An 18,210-nucleotide genomic window follows, 5' to 3' on the forward strand; every position below is an offset into this window, starting at 1 on the left:
ACTATTTGGTGATATTGGATGATTTCTCTCATTATGTGTGGACTTTTCCTCTCCGTTGCAAGTCCGACACTCTTGCCACACTCACAACTTTTTATTCATATGTCACCACACAGTTTGGTCGTCCGATTCTTGCCTTGCAAACTGACAACGGAAAGGAGTTTGACAATGTCGCCATCCGCAATCTTCTTGCGTCGCACGGCACTATCTTTCGCCTCACTTGCCCCTACACGTCCCAGCAGAATGGTCGCGCCGAGCGCGTCATTCGCACTCTTAATGACTGTGTCCGCACGTTGCTCTTCCACTCCTACGTGCCTCCTCGGTTCTGGCCGGACGCGCTCGCGACCGCCAGCCTCCTCTACACCCCTCACCAACTCCTCTTCGGTGCGATTCCATCTTATGATGGTCTTCGCATTTTCGGGTGTCTCTGTTATCCTAGCACCGCGTCCACTGCACCTCACAAACTCGCTCCACGGTCGCTTCCTTGCATCTTCCTTGGTGCTATGATCCAGTGTCCCACCGCGTTTTCACCTCGCGGCACGTGTACTTTGATGAGATGGTGTTCCCGTTTCAGCAGGTACCGTCACCCTCGGCGTCCCCCGCGGCGCGGTTCACCCCTGCGCCCACCTCTGGCGAACCGCCCCGCCGTGCACCGGGCCTGGCCCTGCCCGCGCTCCCGACGCCGGCGGCCCCCGTCGCCGCGCCCCCCTCGGCCATCCCCACCGCTGCGGCTAGGGATGGCAATGGGTCGAGTTTGGGGCGGGTGGAGCTGGTCCAAATCCAGCCCATGACCCATCTTCCTACCCTCTGCCCATCCACCAAATTATCCATGGGCATAACTTGTGCCCATCCCAAACCCGCTGGATACCCACATACCCATGGAGCTCCATGGGCATAGAAAAGTCAGCATGAAGCCTTCCAAAGATCAAATTAACTCATCATCATTCACTCACAAATGACAACATAACCTACATGCATAAGTAGGTAACAAGTAATATGATGAGTTCTTAAGTGTGACATGCCAGATGTTGATTCTGCAGCATATAACTCATGGCACAAGTTGCATATTTCCTGCCATTTCCCATTGATTCGCTCTTTCAACTGTCACTGGTGTATGGCCCCACATGTCATACGGGTATCCATTGGATATCCATGGAGCACAAACTATAACCATGCCCAACTCAGCTGCTCGTGGGTATCCATATCCATGGACCCATGGGCAGAAATGTGCTCCATACCCTTGCCCAACCGGGTCGGGTATCCATGGGTATCCAAATCCATGGATAAAATTACCACCCGTAGCTGCGGCCCCTGGCGCCCCCTCAGCCGCCCTCTCGGTTGCCCCTGGCGATGCGGCCCCGTCGGCCGCCCCCGTCGCCCCGGCCCCTTCGGCCGATCCGGAGACCGGCTCGAGCTCATCCTCGCCGGTCCCCCTCTCGGCTCCGTCGGCTGGTGTGGTCACTCGGGCTCGGACTGGAACGTTTCGTTCTAGCACGCGCTACACCTCCGACAAGTACACGTGTGCCGCGTCCACCACGGTCCCGTCCCCGCTCCCCACCTCCGTACGCGCAGCCCTTTGGGATCCAAACTAGCTTGCTGCAATGCGTGAGGAGTTCGATGCCCTGCAGCGCAACCGTACGTGGCAGTTTGTCCCGCGGCCTCCTCGTGCCAACGTCATCACTGGCAAGTGGGTCTTCCGCCACAAGACTCGCCCCGACGGTTCCCTTGAGCGCTACATGGCGTGTTGGGTCGTGCGCGGCTTTCGCCAGCGTGCCGGCGTGGACTTCACCGACACCTTCGCCCCGGTTGTCAAACCGGGCATGATTCGCGCTGTTCTCCAGGTCACTGTTTCTCGCGCCTGGCCAGTCCACCAGCTTGATGTGTCTAATGCTTTCTTGCATGGTCGTCTCGACGAGCAGGTGTTCTGTCAGCAGCCTACTGGTTTCGTCGACACTGACCATCCGGACCACGTGTGCTTGCTCTCCCATTCTCTTTACGGGTTGAAGCAGGCGCCTCGGGCCTGGTACCAGCGGATCGCGGCCTTCCTTCAGCAGCAGGGTTTCCGGTCCACACAGTCCGATGCCTCCCTGTTTGTTTATCACCAGGGCCCCGCCACCGCGTACCTCCTCCTGTATGTCGACGACATCATCATGACTGCCTCCTCGCCAGCGCTCCTTCAGCAGATCATAGCTCGCCTCGGCACCGAGTTCTCCCTCAAGGACTTGGGGGCTCTCCACTACTTCCTCGGCATCGAGGTTGTGCCGGGCCACTGGCTTCTTCCTGCACCAGTAGAAGTACGCCTACGAGCTTCTGGAGAGAGCGGGCATGCTTAACTGCAAACCTGCTCCTACGCCTGTTGATACGAAGGCTAAGGTGTTCGCCGTCGAGGGTTCGCTGGCGTCCAACTCTCCCTTCTATCGCTCCATCGTTGGTGCGCTTCAGTACCTCACACTGACGCGTCCGGATATTCAGTACGCTGTTCAGCAGGTGTGCCTTCATATGCATGCTCCTCGTGATACTCATTGGGCTCTGGTGAAACGTATTCTTCGGTATATACGTGGCACCACAGCTATGGGTCTCACCCTGACGGCATCACCTGACACCAGTCTTGTCACCTACTCCGACGCCGACTAGGCTGGGTGTCCCGACACTCGCCGCTCCACTTCCGGCTACTGTGTCTACCTCGGGCCCTCTCTGATTTCGTGGTCGTCTAAACGACAACCCACGGTCTCACGATCGAGCGCCGAGGCCGAGTACAGGGTTGTGGCCAACGCCATCGCGGAGTGCTCTTGGCTACGACAGCTACTTCAGGAGTTACTATGCGAGGTTACCAAGGCGACGCTTGTTTACTGTGACAACGTCTCCGCGGTGTATCTCGCTGCCAACCCTGTCCATCACCGACGGATGAAGCATATTGAGCTCGACATTCACTTCGTCAGGGAGCACGTCGCACTTGGTCGTGTTTGAGTTCTCCATGTGCCCACCGATCAGCAGTTCACCGATATCATGACAAAGGGACTACCCACCTCGACGTTTCAGGGCTTTTGGTCCAGTCTCTGTGTCACCGGCGACGCTTCGACTACCGGGGGTGTTGAACATGCGTACATGTACGTAGGTCTGGGTTTTGTATGCCGCACATGTAGTGTCTCTCTCCCCCTGTATGTACCTGTATCTTGGGAGACAAGACACCGGTCGCACCCCTTGTACCTATAAATATGTGCCTAGTGCATGATCAATAATTATCGATGCACCAAACCATTCTCTACAGTAAACATTCTTAGGTGGGTATATTCTCTAAGATGCAACCCGAAGAAAAGAAAAATCTCTCTCTTGGTTCGGAGGTCATCATTAACTTGTGAATCACAGATATATCTTGTTCCAAACATAAGTGCTAGTGCTGTATCCAAACTCTGAATTTGGCAACAGAGCACACAAACATGTTCAACTACTAAACTTGACGCCACATATTCGCTCCTATTCCAGTTGGCGAATTCAGCGAGGGAACTAGACTCGACGCCACATATCAAGATGCAAATACTAAACAAGAAGAAACTGCAAATACATGCATATATATCTATGTATTTTCCATGTCCCTGCTCTCTAAATTGATTAGTTGCCCTTGTATCTTAGCAGCTCCCAGATGTTCAGTTCGGCGTGAAAAGATGGGTTAAGCGTATGCCTTAGCAGGGACGCGTTGCATGTTATATATAGGCACAAGAGATTATAGGGTTTAGATAGTTAGGTTGTTGTAGGATTGATCTCCAAGTCATAATCTATACAAAGGATAGAGATCAACCTAAACATATCCTAACTACCTGGCTACAACACGCACACGCCCACACATGTATACGGTTTATATGTACACCGTATACATCTATAATACATACTTTAACACGCCCCCTCAATCACAACTTTATCAAGTTGAGATTGTTCTTGAATTCTTCCAACTTGCGCCATGACAATGCTTTAGTAAAGCCATCTACAACCTGATCATTAGTAGGAATAAAACGAATGTCCAATAGCTTCTTGGCTACTCTTTCATGAACAAAATGATAGTCTAATTCAATGTGCTTTGTTCTTGCCTGGAACACTGGATTTGTTGGCAGATAAGTAGCACCAATATTGTAACACCATAATGGTGCAACAGAAGAATGATTTATACCTAGTTCACCAAGCAGACTTTGAACCCATATCAACTCAGCCATGGCATTTGCTAGAGCTTTGTATTCAGCCTCAGTGCTGGATCTAGACACAGTGGCTTGTTTTCGTGCGCTCCAAGATATGAGGTTTGGTCCAAAGAAAACAGCAAAACCACCAGTTGACCTTCTATCATCAGGACAACCTGCCCAATCTGCATCTGAAAAGGCACTTACCACATTTGAGCTTGACCTTGTGAATTTTAATCCAGTACTCATAGTACCTCTGAGATATCTCAAAATTCTCTTCACTGCAGTCCAATGCTGAAGAGTAGGGGCATGCAAGAACTGACACACCTTGTTGACAGGAAAACATATGTCAGGCCTTGTAAGTGTCAAGTACTATAAGACACCTACCACACTTCTATAGTTTGTGGCTGCTTCGGCTCCCAAGGGCTCCCCTTCTTCCTTGGAAAGTTTCTCAGTGGTTGAGAGTGGCATGTCTGAAACTTTACAACTCATCATTCCTGACCTTTTTAATATATCAGACACATATTTTTCCTGACTTAAGACTATCCCATCAGTTACCTTTTTTACTTCTATTCCCAAGAAGTAGTGCAAATCGCCAAGGTCTTTAAGTGCAAAGTCTCTCTTGAGATCTTCCAACAATGCACTGACCGCATTTTGTGATGAGCTGGCCACAATAATATCATCAACATATACCAACATAAAGATGATTATTTTTCCCTTCTTATAGAAGAAAAGTGATGTATCAGCCTTTGAAGGTCAAAAACCAAGCCTTTCAAGTTTATCACTTAACCTAGAATACCATGCTCTAGGTGCTTGTTTCAGACCATATAATGCCTTGTCAAGTTTGCACACATAATGATATTTGTCTTTTACCTCATACCCAGGTGGTTGTTTCATGTAGACTTCCTCCTCTAGAACGCCATGAAGAAACGCATTCTGCACATCCAATTGACGAAGACTCCAACCATTTGATACTTCAACCGAAAGAACAAGTCTGATAGTAGCTGCTTTAACAACAAGACTAAACGTGTCCTCATAGTCAATACCGTACCGTTGTTTAAAACCCTTTGCTACTAATCTAGCCTTGTATTTGTCTATTTCTCCACTGGACTTTCTTTTGACTCTGTAAACCCATTTACAATCAATTATGTTTCTGCCTTTTGCTGGAGGAACCAAGTGCCAAGTTTTGTTTCTAGTAAGAGCATTATATTCTTCATCCATAGCATTTTTCCAGTTTTTTTCCTCAAAAGCCTCAACCAAGTTTCCTGGCTCACCTGTGACAGCTAGGCCACCAAAACGAGCATTACAATACCTGACCGTGCCATCCGTCCGAACCTTGGGCTTCAAAACTCCATGCTGTGATCAGGTTCTCAGCGGCACAAAATCTGCCGCAGAGGGCCGCTGCACAGAAGATCCGGCGGGATCCAGCGCGGCAGGCGACCCAACGAGATCTGGCGCAGCAGACGATCTAGCAGCACCTGATCCGAGGCTGATTTCCTTGGAGCCGGAGCCAGTTGCTCGTTGGGCCACTTGGCGAGGCCCACCGGACAACACGGAGAGGCGCCTCTCCTGGCGCGTGAGTGTGGTTGGCCCACCTGCGCTGCTGGGCCCGCCTTGGCTTGTCGTGGTCTCACCCATGGGGCCGCGGGGGGGCGCGTGGTTGGCCGCTGGTGGCCCGCCTAACCCCGAGGCGGGTGCGCTGCCACTGCCTGGCACGGCAGGAGAGGGCGGATCCGCACCGGGATCGCCGCTGTCAGCTCCAGGTGCAGCACTGAATCCTCCTCGTGCTCTGCACTTGTCCTTTGCTCCTGCATAAAATCATAGTGCACAACCAAATTTCCTCCAAAATTTATAGCAAAAATTTCATGAGAATTACCCAAGTGATCATTAGCTATATGTTCGTCCCCATGATCAAGAGGTAGGGAGGAGGAATTTTCAGAGAGGAGAAGGACTTCGGATCTGATAGGTGTACCGACATTAGGGTTTAACTTGGCAAAGGGAAACACCGTTTCATCAAACACAACGTCCCGAGAAATATAAACACGTCCAGCAGTTATGTCTAGACACTTGAAACCTTTCTGAAGGTTACTGTAGCCAAGGAAAACACATTGCTTGGAGCGGAATTCAAGCTTGCGAGCATTGCAAGGACGAAGGTTAGGCCAACATGCGCACCCAAAGTACGAAGAGAATGATAGTTTGGTGTTTCATGAAACAATTTTTCTAGTGGAGTTTCAAGATTGATCACCTTACTTGGTGTGCGATTGATCAAGTACGTGGCAGCGAGGAATGCCTCATCCCAAAATTTGAGGGGCATAGACGCATGAGCTAGTAATGAGAGGCCAACCTCGACAATGTGACGATGCTTCCTTTCAGCGGAGCCGTTTTGCTGATGAGCATGCGGGCAGAAAACATGGTGTGTGATGCCGACTTGGCGAAAAAAGGAATTTAACCTCTCATACTCACCACCCCAGTCGGTTTGCATGGTGATGATTTTGCGATCAAAGAGTCTTTCTACAAGTGCTTGAAATTCATGAAACACTTTAAAGACCTCTGACCTATGCTTAAGAAGAAATATCCACGTAAATTTACTGAAATCATCAATAAAACTCACATAATAATTCTTTTTATTGATAGAATCACGGGCAGGTCCCCATACATCAAAATAAATAAGCTCTAAAGGAGCATTCGAAAAACTACTAGAATGCGGATAGGGAAGTTGGTGACTTTTGCCTTGTTGGCATGCATCACACACCCCCTCTTTATTCAACTCATGAACTGAAAAAGGAATTTTGTTCTTGCTAAGAACATGCTGAACGATTTTCAATGACGGATGACCTAGTCGATCATGCCACCTTGACGGAGAGATCTTGGTGGCACCAAAAGCATGCCTGCCCGGGCCTAAAGAAGCTGATGATAGGGGGTAGAGGCCGGCTCTACACCTGTCGTGGAGGAGGGTGCTCCTCGTTGCCTTGTCCTTAATGAAGAAGAAACGAGGGTGAGTTTCAAGAAACACATTATTGTCTTGAGATAGACGATGAGCAGAAACAAGATTTTTTGTGGCTTTAGGTGAGTAAAGGACATCTTTTAGATGAAGATTACGAGTGGGAGTACGAACATATGCTTGACCAATATGAGTAATTTTCATACCTGCTCCATTGGGCATGTTCACTTGATCATGGCCGTTGTATCTCTCCCTCATGGTGAGCTTGTCGAGCTCTCCGGTGATGTGATCTGTGGCGCCTGTGTCAACGTACCAATTGGTGTCGACGCCGTAGGAGGAGTTGGACACGGCGCTCGCACTCTTCTCCTTGGTGAATGCGATGACGAAGCGCCTGTAGCACTCTATAGCCGTGTGGTTCGGCTTCTTGCAGATCTGGCAGAACACTTCAGGGAGCTCATCTCGTCCCCCGCCTCCTTGGCCACGCCCACCGTGGCCGTTCCCGCGGCCGCCGTTGCCTCCATTGCCACGGCCACCATTGTGGCCACGTCCGCCTCCATTCCTGCTGCGGCCTCCGCCGCGAGGGAAGCCACCGCGACCGCAACGGGAGGCAGCGTTCGCGGGTGAGTGGGACGACGAGTTCCCACCCTCGAACATGGCGAGGCGGCTCTCGAAGCTGATGAGTTGCGCATAGAGCTCGTTGGGCTTGATGGGGACGGTCCTGGTGAAGATGGAGGAGACGAATGACATGTAGTCGAAATCCAAGCCAGCAAGGATATACGACACCATATCATCGTCCGTGAGCGGCTTGCCGATGGCAGCCATCTCATCACTGAGGGCCTTCATGCGGCCAAGGTACGCAGCGATGGTGGAGTTTCCCTTCTTGGTGGTGGAGAGGGACATCCTTGTATTGACGATGGCCGCCTGTGTCTGGGAGATAAAGATCTCCGTGATTGCAGTCCATGCTGCTGACACCGTGGTGCATGTTGCGATCTGAACCATCACAGGGGGTGAGATGGAATTGAAAAGAAAACCCAGAACCTGAGAGTCGCGAGCCCTGTCGATCTCATATGCCGGGTTCGGCACATCGGTGACCTTGCCGTCTTTGTCCGACAGCTTGGGCGCCAGTTCCTCCCTCTCTGGATCGAGGTAGGAGACCAGCTGAGCGCCACGGGTTGTGGCCAGAGCCTGCGCACGCCAGATGTTGAAGTTGGAGCGATGGAGTTTCTCAGCGATGGGGATCAGCACAGATGGAGCGGCTGTGGTGGAGCTTGAGGATGACATGGCGGCGCGAGGGTTTTTGGCGTCGCAGGAGATGTGCGTAGAGGAGAGGCTCTGAATACCATGAAAAGATGGGTTAAGTGTATGCCTTAGCAGGGACGCGTTGCGTATTATATATAGGCACAAGAGATTACAAGGTTTAGGTAGTTAGGTTGTTGTAGGATTGATCTCCAAGTCATAATCTATACAAAGGATAGAGATCAACCTAAACATATCCTAACTACCTGGCTACAACAAGCACACGCCCACACATGTATATGGTTTATATATACACCGTATACATCTATAATACATACTTTAACACAGCGGTCACCAGTGCAGCACTTCTGTCCCTCTGTATTTCCCAACCAACATCACACGGTGGTCACGTGATAGTTGCACTCTCGTCTAGCCAGGCACGAAAAATCACCAAGTGAAGACAAAATGCACGAACATGGATCTACTCATTCTTCTTTCAGATTTTTTTTCAAAACTGTGATGATTTTTATAGCAAATTCAAAATCTATACATTCTCACATAAGAAAATCAAAACTAGCACCTGTCGGCCTTCAGTTGGCCGAAGAGGAGCTGTTCGGCCTGCGGTTGACCGAAGTGGGCTCTTCAGCCTCCCGTTGGCTGAAGAGTACCCCAACTGGGCCAAAAAGGACTCTTTGGTCTATCGTAGGCCGAAGAGTACACTTTGTTCTGCCGTAGGCCGAAGAGTGCTCTTTGATCAACCGTAGGCCGAAGAATACTCTTTGGGGCCCAAGGCCTAGCATAGGCAGAAGAGTGCAGCCATGCACCTTCGGCCACCCATTAACGCGAAAAGTTTGGCCCAAGGACTCTTCGGCCTACGGTTGACCAAAGAGTAGACCAAAGAGTCCTTTTCGGTCCAGTTGAGGCACTCTTCGGCCAATGGGAGGCTGAAGAGCCCACTTCGGTCAACCGCAGGCCGAAGAGCCCCTTTTCGGCCAACTGGAGGCCGACTGGATACTAGTTTTGATTTTGGTGCGTGAAGGCGTATAAATTCCGAATTTGTTATAAAAATCATCACAGTTTAAAAAAACTCCTTTTACAAAGTGCAAAGTCTGGAACATGGATGGCCAACGTGCCTCTTCTGTTGTTATTATACAACTAACACGCTAGGATACTAGTAGATAGATTTTTTTTGAGGGTACTAGTAGATAGATTTGTACGTATAAGTAAACTGCAGCAGTTTCACGAACATTAATCATACATGTGAAATGTCGAACACTACATCAAAGACCACCACAATCAGGCCAAATTATATACATATAGTCCCTATTAGGTGCGGAAATTGCTAGGCGTGGACGAGCACGCACGCTCCCGGTATCGCTAACCATTAGCTCGTTATTGGGATGTGGGCCGTACGCGGTATTGTATGGGTTGCAGGGTCGCTGTACACCGTACCAAGGAGCGATTTATATATATACCGAAGTTGGGCTTGGACGGCTGTTTGTTTTCTCACGGCGCATTTGTTACCTTGACGTCGCCCTTGCCGTTTACGATCGGCAGCATAGCACTGTGCACTTGTCAGGTCCACCAAGGACATTTATTACGTTGCTCAAGCCGATTGACGGCGCGAAGAGATAGTTCACCATACCCAATCCCTAGTTCCTCTCTTCCTCCTCCCGTTTGTCCTGATGACCGCCAGCTGAAGGCATCCTCTCTTTTTTTCGGGTGAAAACTTGTATTACTCACTCCCAAGGTTCATATAATCAATCGCAGCTAGCTCTAAAACTCCTGGAAGGCATCCTCCCCTGTTCTCTAGTTGCTCTACACCCAATCCCTTAGTTCCACTGAGGCAGAGGCGGAGCGTAAGGTAGACCAGCCCGAGCCATGGATGAGGCTTCCAAATGTGCAATCCTTTTTATTGATTACACAATTTGTCACATAAATCAAACACAAATTTTTTGAAGAGGCCCACAAAGTTTCAAGTCAAACGGATTGGTATAATTATTTGTTAAAAAAGAAATCTATTTTATTTGGCGCTGGACAACTTTATATTTTACTAGGGATTACATGATGAGCCAAATGACGTTGGTTTCAACATGACAATTGGTCAGGGGGATTTATATTAATATATGAATATTTTAGTTTTATAGTTTGAGGAAATAATAATTCGACTTGTCTTTTAAATTTGAATATGAGGTCGGTTTGGAATGAAGTGATGATTAGCAAAATTAATTATGATGGCATGGCATCATTAACAGGAGTTTGTTGTAGCATGACACCCGGGGTGTTACAACACGCCCTCCGTCAGTGAAAAACATACCAATAGAATGGGGATAGGGCGGCGAGAACATTATTCCTACATAGGCAACGTTGTCATTTCGCGGCTCTCCCCAAACAAAACGCAAAGACTCACTAAAGAAAACCTGAGAAAAAACACACATGCCATTGTACAACAAGTTTGGGTATGATGTTGAGCTCATGGTCGGTGAGAACTGTGCACCGACGCCTTCTTCTCCAATGATCAGGGCAAGCCAGGCCACCGGTGAAGACCTCCACCCCGGATCTCTCCGTTCACCGTCAGCTTCACCAAGGCCAATGTCCGACACCGCCGCTCGAGCACCCATGTCTTTCGCCATCCCACAACAACTCTCCAACACTTTGGAAGTCGTGCCCAAGAAAAGGACTTTCAGAGTATTCTTTTTTTAATCACCTTGCAGAAATCTGCCTACATTACAAATTTTTGAAAGCACTTCATGTTGGAAATATGCCCTAGAGGCAATAATAAATTGATTATTATTATATTTCCTTGTTCATGATAATCGTTTATTATCCATGCTAGAATTGTATTGATAGGAAACTCAGATACATGTGTGGATACATAGACAACACCATGTCCCAGTAAGCCTCTAGTTGACTAGCTCGTTGATCAATAGATGGTTACGGTTTCCTGACCATGGACATTAGATGTCGTTGATAACGGGATCACATCATTAGAAGAATGATGTGATGGACAAGACCCAATCCTAAGCCTAGCACAAAGATCGTTTAGTTCGTATGCTAAAGCTTTTCTAATGTCAAGTATCATTTCCTTAGACCATGAGATTGTGCAACTCCCGGATACCGTAGGAATATTTTGGGTGTGCCAAACGACACAACGTAACTGGGTGGCTATAAAGGTACACTACAGGTATCTCCGAAAGTGTCTGTTGGGTTGGCACGAATCGAGACTAGGATTTGTCACTCCGTGTAAACGGAGAGGTATCTCTGGGTCCACTCGGTAGGACATCATCATAATGTGCACAATGTGACCAAGGAGTTGATCACGGGATGATGTGTTACGGAATGAGTAAAGAGACTTGCCGGTAACGAGATTAAACAAGGTATCGGGATACCGACGATCGAATCTCGGGCAAGTATCGTACCGCTAGACAAAGGGAATTGTATACGGGATTGATCAAGTCCTTGACATCGTGGTTCATCCGATGAGATCATCGTGGAACATGTGGGAGCCAACATGGGTATCCAGATCCCGCTGTTGGTTATTGGCCAGAGAGTTATCTCGGCCATGTCTGCATGACTCCCGAACCCGTAGGGTCTACACACTTAAGGTTTGATGACGCTAGGGTTATAGGGAATAGATATACGTGGTTACCAAATGTTGTTTGGAGTCCCGGATGAGATCCCGGACGTCAGGAGGAGTTCCGGAATGGTCCGGAGGTAAAGATTAATATATAGGAAGTATGGTTTTGGCCACCAGAAGTGTTCCGGGCATCACCGGTAGTGTACCGGGACCACCGGAGGGGTCCGGGGGTCCACCAGGTGGGGCCAGCAGCCCTGGAGGCCTACATGGGCCAATAGTGGGAAGGGGCCAGCCCCTAAGTGGGCCGGGGCGCCTCCCCACCAAGGCCCATGCGCCTAAGGGGAAGAGGGGGCAAACCCTAAGGGCAGATGGGCCTTAAGGCCCATGCCTGGTGCGCCTCCCTCTCCCCCTCCACTTGTCCGCCACCCTAGATGGGATTGGGGCTGGCTGCCGCCCCTAGGGTGGAACCCTAGGTGGGGCGCACCCCTCCCTCTCCCCTATATATACTTGAGGACTTGGGGCTGCCAACAGATGAGTTCCTCTCCTTCTTGGCGCAGCCCTACCCCTCTCCCTCCTCGCCTCTTGTGGTGCTTGGCGAAGCCCTCCTGGAGTACCACGCTCCTCCACCACCACCACGTCGTCGTGGTGCTGCTGGATGGATTCTTCCCCAACCTCTCCTTCTCCCCTTGCTGGATCAAGGCGTATGAGACGTCACCGGGCTGTACGTGTGTTGAACACGGAGGTGCCGTCTGTTCGGCACTAGGATCATCGGTGATTTGGATCACGATGATGCAAGTGCATTATATCGACCAGAGGGGGGTGAATAGGCGATTTTTATGAAAGTCTTCAAAACGTGGAAGTTATGAAGACAAACAGAATAGATAGGCCTATCACTATGCAGCGGAAGTTAGATTGCACAAGGCAAGCCATGGTCAAGTATTCAATAGAGTGAAAGCACAGTGACAAAAGGCTTCCGTGTAATAAGGATCAGGTAGGAAGAAGTTATGAAGCCAAACAAATCATACAGTTACGTTGTGAAGACAAAAGATAGAGCAAGCATGCAATGGCTTCACAATGAGTAACAGTAAGTAAGAGGAAGTGAAGATGAAACCAGTGACACGTTGAAGACAATGATTTGTTGGACCATTTCCAGTTGCTGTGACAACTGTACGTCTGGTTGGAGCGGCTAGGTATTTAAACAAAAGGACACACAGTCCCGCACACCCAGTCCTGAACACACAGCTCAGCACAGCCAGTCCTCACCGTTTTCTCCTTGAGCTAAGGTCACACAGACCTCGCCCAATCACTCTGGTAAGTCTTCAAGGTAGACTCCCAAACCTTCACAGACTTCATTCACTGACAATCCACAATTTCTCTTGGATGCTCAGAACGCGACGCCTAACCGTCTGGAGGATGCACACACCTCAAGTGTAATAAGTCTTCAGATCACTCAAACAAGAAGAATTAAGTGATGCCCAATTTGCTCTGGCTCTGGGTGGTTAGGGCTTTTCTCCTCGCTAGGAATTTTCTCTCAAAGGCTTCGAGGTGGGTTGCTCTCAAACGACAAAAGTCGTGCACTGAAATCTGAGCAGCCAACACTTTATGGTGGTAGGGGGTGGACTATTTATAGCCACTGGGCAACCCGACCTGATTTGTCCGAAATGACCCTGGGTCACTAAGGAACTGACACGTGTTCCAACAGTCAGATTTTGAACTCACACGGCAACTTTACTTGGGCTGCAAGTAAAGCTGACTTGTCCGACTCTGGACAAGATTTGCTCTCATAGTCTTCGCTCGAAGACATAGGATTTGAATTAGGCATCACTTCAGTCATTCTGACTGGTTCTCTTGGACCCCACTTAACAGTACGGTGGTTCCTATGACTCAACACAAATGAAATAAACTACGAAGGATCTAAGTCTTCGAGTTCCATAGGCTTCACGTGGTGTCTTCTCTTGTCATAGTCTTCAATGTGAATATCTTCATGTACCACCATTGTCTTCAATGTCTTCATACATTTTTAGGGGTCATCTCTGGTAGTAAAACCGAATCAATGAGGGACTTCTACCTGTGTTATCCTGCAATTCTCACAAACACATTAGTCCCTCATCTAGGTTTGTCGTCAATACTCCAAAACCAACTAGGGATGGCACTAGATGCACTTACAATCTCCCCTTTTTTGGTGATTGATGACAAACTAGTTGAAGTTTTCAACGGGGAATATAATTTGTGAAATTGTAAAGGAATTGTCTTCATAAGCTGCAAGGGCTCCCCCTGAGGATGTGCATATAAGTAATTTGCTTCTTGAATGCAAATGCACATGGCAGGTTGTACTTGTGGAGATCCACTTCAACTTATGATGACAATCCACTATGCATCTAAGAGTATACGAAGATAATGACATGCAAAATGGAAAATGGACGTCTGCAGAATGATCTAAGTGCGGAATTTATCATCGCACATGCGGAATTTATCTTCGCAAAACAGACTGACAAACAGGTAGCAGACGACCATCAAGTCTAAGTGTTACAACTCAAAGAAGCAAATGTAGCAAAAACGGGAGTTGTAAGCACGAAGCAAAATGTAGAAAAATATAAAGGCACCCGCCCATAGTGACCCGCTTGAAGACTATAAACATCATATGCTTCTCCCCCTTTTGTCAGTGGTGACCAAAAAGGTTTGAAGACATAGAGTTTTCTACGCGTTCCCAGGCGGAGCAGGGTCGGTGGAGGTGTTTGGCGGTGCAGACGAGCTTGGTGCAGATTCGACGCACGCTGAAGTAGGTGGAGGTGATGTAGCGTCGTCTTCTTCTTCGATAATCCGGGCAGACACCGTGGCAGCAGAGGAAGACAACTCTGAGTCTTCAAGTGACGGAGTTCCGCGCAGCACAACTCTTCTGGGAGGTGTGGAGTCAAACTTGAATCTCTCTCTGAAGCCATCCTCGTGAAGATCAGCTTCAGAGCACAGCATTGTGAGTCCTTTCCAGGTGCAGCGACAAGTTTCATGTGCTACAAATGCATTCTTGGTGGCAAGATTTCTGATGCGGTTGACATCCACCAAGATGCTTTTCATCTGCCTCTTGAGCCAGTCGTGATGCCTATCCTGCTTTTGGTGAAGAGCCACAAGAAGCTCTCGGTCATTGAGGGCACGAGCGCGCTTCTTGGGTCTTTGAGCATTTGTGCTGCCTATGGCTTCAGTAGGTGCTGGGCGTGGCGCACGTGTAGTGCCAGCCAACGGATACACTCTGGAGATGGCTTCAACACCTTCAACATTCTGAGTGAAGCTCTGGTGTTCTGCATTCTGAAGACTTAATGGTTGCTTGGCAGGCTCAGGATATATAGCTTCAGCAGAGGTGTCCACATCTAGCAAGAAGATCCGATGGTTGTGGGCTGAGGGCTGATATGAAGTCGCAGAGTGAAGCTTGATCAGCCTCATAACCCAAGGAGCATAAAACTTCAAGCCAAATAAATCTGAGCCTGATGCTGCAAGTTGGCGTATGAAGAGATCCTGCGGGTTGAAGCATTTTCCGTGAAGAATACAGAATATGAGAGTCTTCATTGCACCTTCAATCTTGGCATATGGAGAGTGTCCCTTAATGGGCCAGAGAGTCCGCCTGATGATATGATATATGGTTCTGGGCAGGTACTCGAGGTCTTAGACGAAGAACTCAGTTGGATAGGGTGCATCATGGGGCAATGGCTTCATCATTGAGAGCATCTGACTCATATTTGGTTCAGGCCTCTAGAATATGCTCTCAATTGCTTCAGCATGAAGTTGACAGCCTTCTTCGAAGAATTCGCCAGGAGTGGGCAGGCCGGTAAGCTCAATGATATCAAATGCATTGGCTTCATGATGGACATTGCCGGTCATCCACTCCAGGACCCAAGTCTTCGGATCTCTGTTGTAGCCTTTGATATGGAGGGTGGCCTAGAATTGAAGCAGAAGCTCTTCATTCCAGTGCTCTTCATCTGTGATAAACGGCAGCAGACCCACTTATCTGAAGCAATCCAGTGCTTCTTCCAGGCCGGGCAGAACAGCAACAGCTTCAACCTCAAGGCGCTTGTGCGGGAAAATGCGACCTTGGTTGTATAGGATGCATGAGTAATAACTGCATTGTGGATAGCTCCAGAACCTATCTAATACAATCCGTTCCATTGAATAAGGGTTCTTGGAGCTGTTGAAGAACGTGTTATCTGCCCTGAAGCTATTGATGTTGAAGGAGCCAGGAGCTGATGCAGGACCTGGGAACCTTGGCAGTCGCGGGATCGGCTTCTGGACCTGAGGCCTGTGCGCAACATGATGTTGGGGAACGTAGTAATTTCAAAAAAATTCCTACGCACACGCAAGATCATGTGATGCATAGCAACGAGAGGGGAGAGTGTTTTCTACGTACCCAACGCAGACCGACTGCGGAAGCGCTGACACGACGTAGAGGAAGTAGTTGTACGTCTTCACGATCCAATCGATCAAGCACCGAAACTACGGCACCTCCGAGTTCGAGCACACATTCAGCTCGATGACGATCCCCGGACTCCGATCCAACAAAGTGTCGGGGAAGAGTTACGTCAGCACGACGGCGTGGTGACGATCTTGATGGACTACCGCAGCAGGTCTTCGCCTAAACTCCGCTACAGTATTATCGAGGAATATGGTGGCAGGGGGCACCGCACACGGCTAAGGAATAGATCACGTGGATCAACTTGTGTGTCTAGAGGTGTCCCCTACCTCCGTATATAAAGGAGCCAAGGGGGAGGGCTGGCCGGCCAAGGAGGAGGGCGCAGGAGAGTCCTACTCCCTCTGGGAGTAGGATTCCCCCTCCAATCCTAGTCCAACTAGGATTCCTCGGAGGGGAAAAGAGGAGGAGGGGGCCGGACACCTCTCCTAGTCCTAATAGGATTAGGGGAAGGGGGAGGCGCGCAGACCATCTAGGGCAGCCCCTTCTCTTTTCCACTAAGGCCCACTATGGCCCATATAGCTCCCGGGGGGTTCCGGTAACCCTCCCGGTACTCCGGTAAAATCCCGATTTCACCCAGAACACTTCCGATGTCCAAACATAGGCTTCCAATATATCAATCTTTACGTCTCGACCATTTCGAGACTCCTCGTCATGTCCGTGATCATATCCGGGACTCCGAACAACCTTCGGTACATCAAAATGCATAAACTCATAATAAAACTGTCATCGTAACCTTAAGCGTGCGGACCCTACGGGTTCGAGAACAATGTAGACATGACCGAGACATGTCTCCGGTCAATAACCAATAGCGGGACCTGGATGCCCATATTGTCTCCTACATATTCTACAAAGATCTTTATCGGTCAGACCGCATAACAACATACGTTGTTCCCTTTGTCATCAGTATGTTACTTGCCCGAGATTCGATCGTCGGTATCCAATACCTAGTTCAATCTCGTTACCGGCAGGTCTCTTTACTCGTTCCGTAATACATCATCTCACAACTAACATATTAGTTGTAATGCTTGCAAGGCTTATGTGATGTGTATTACCGAGAAGGCCCAGAGATACCTCTCCGACAATCGGAGTGACAAATCCTAATCTCGAAATACGCCAACCCAACATCTACCTTTGGAGACACCTGTAATGCTCCTTTATAATCACCCAGTTACGTTGTGACGTTTGGTAGCACCCAAAGTGTTCCTCCGGCAAACGGGAGTTGCATAATCTCATAGTCATAGGAACATGTATAAGTCATGAAGAAAAGCAATAGCAACATACTAAACGATCGGGTGCTAAGCTAATGGAATGGGTCATGTCAATCAGATCATTCAACTAATGATGTGACCTCGTTAATCAAATAACAACTCATTGTTCATGGTTAGGAAACATAACCATCTTTGATTAACGAGCTAGTCAAGTAGAGGCATACTAGTGACACTTTGTTTGTCTATGTATTCACACATGTATTATGTTTCCGGTTAATACAATTCTAGCATGAATAATAAACATTTATCATGTTTAAAAGGAAAAAAATAATAACTTTATTATTGCCTCTAGGGCATATTTCCTTCAGTCTCCCACTTGCACAAGAGTCAATAATCTAGATTACACTGTAATGATTCTAACACCCATGGAGCCTTGGTGTTGATCATGTTTTGCTCGTGGAAGAGGCTTAGTCAACGGGTCTGCAACATTCAGATCTGTATGTATCTTGCAAATCTCTATGTCTCCCACCTGGACTAGATCCCGGATGGAATTGAAGCGTCTCTTGATGTGTTTGGTCCTTTTGTGAAATCTGGATTCCTTTGCCAAGCCAATTGCACCAGTATTGTCA

The 18,210-nt window shown here is 48.7% G+C and overlaps 1 pseudogene; it reads right to left on the reverse strand.

The window, feature by feature from the left end:
- Positions 1 to 7,769: 7,769 nt before the first annotated feature.
- LOC119304598 lies at positions 7,770 to 7,908 on the reverse strand (annotated as a pseudogene).
- Positions 7,909 to 18,210: the final 10,302 nt, after the last annotated feature.

This window comes from Triticum dicoccoides, chromosome 5A (genome assembly GCF_002162155.2).
Source record: "Triticum dicoccoides isolate Atlit2015 ecotype Zavitan chromosome 5A, WEW_v2.0, whole genome shotgun sequence".
Lineage (NCBI taxonomy): Eukaryota > Viridiplantae > Streptophyta > Magnoliopsida > Poales > Poaceae > Triticum > Triticum dicoccoides.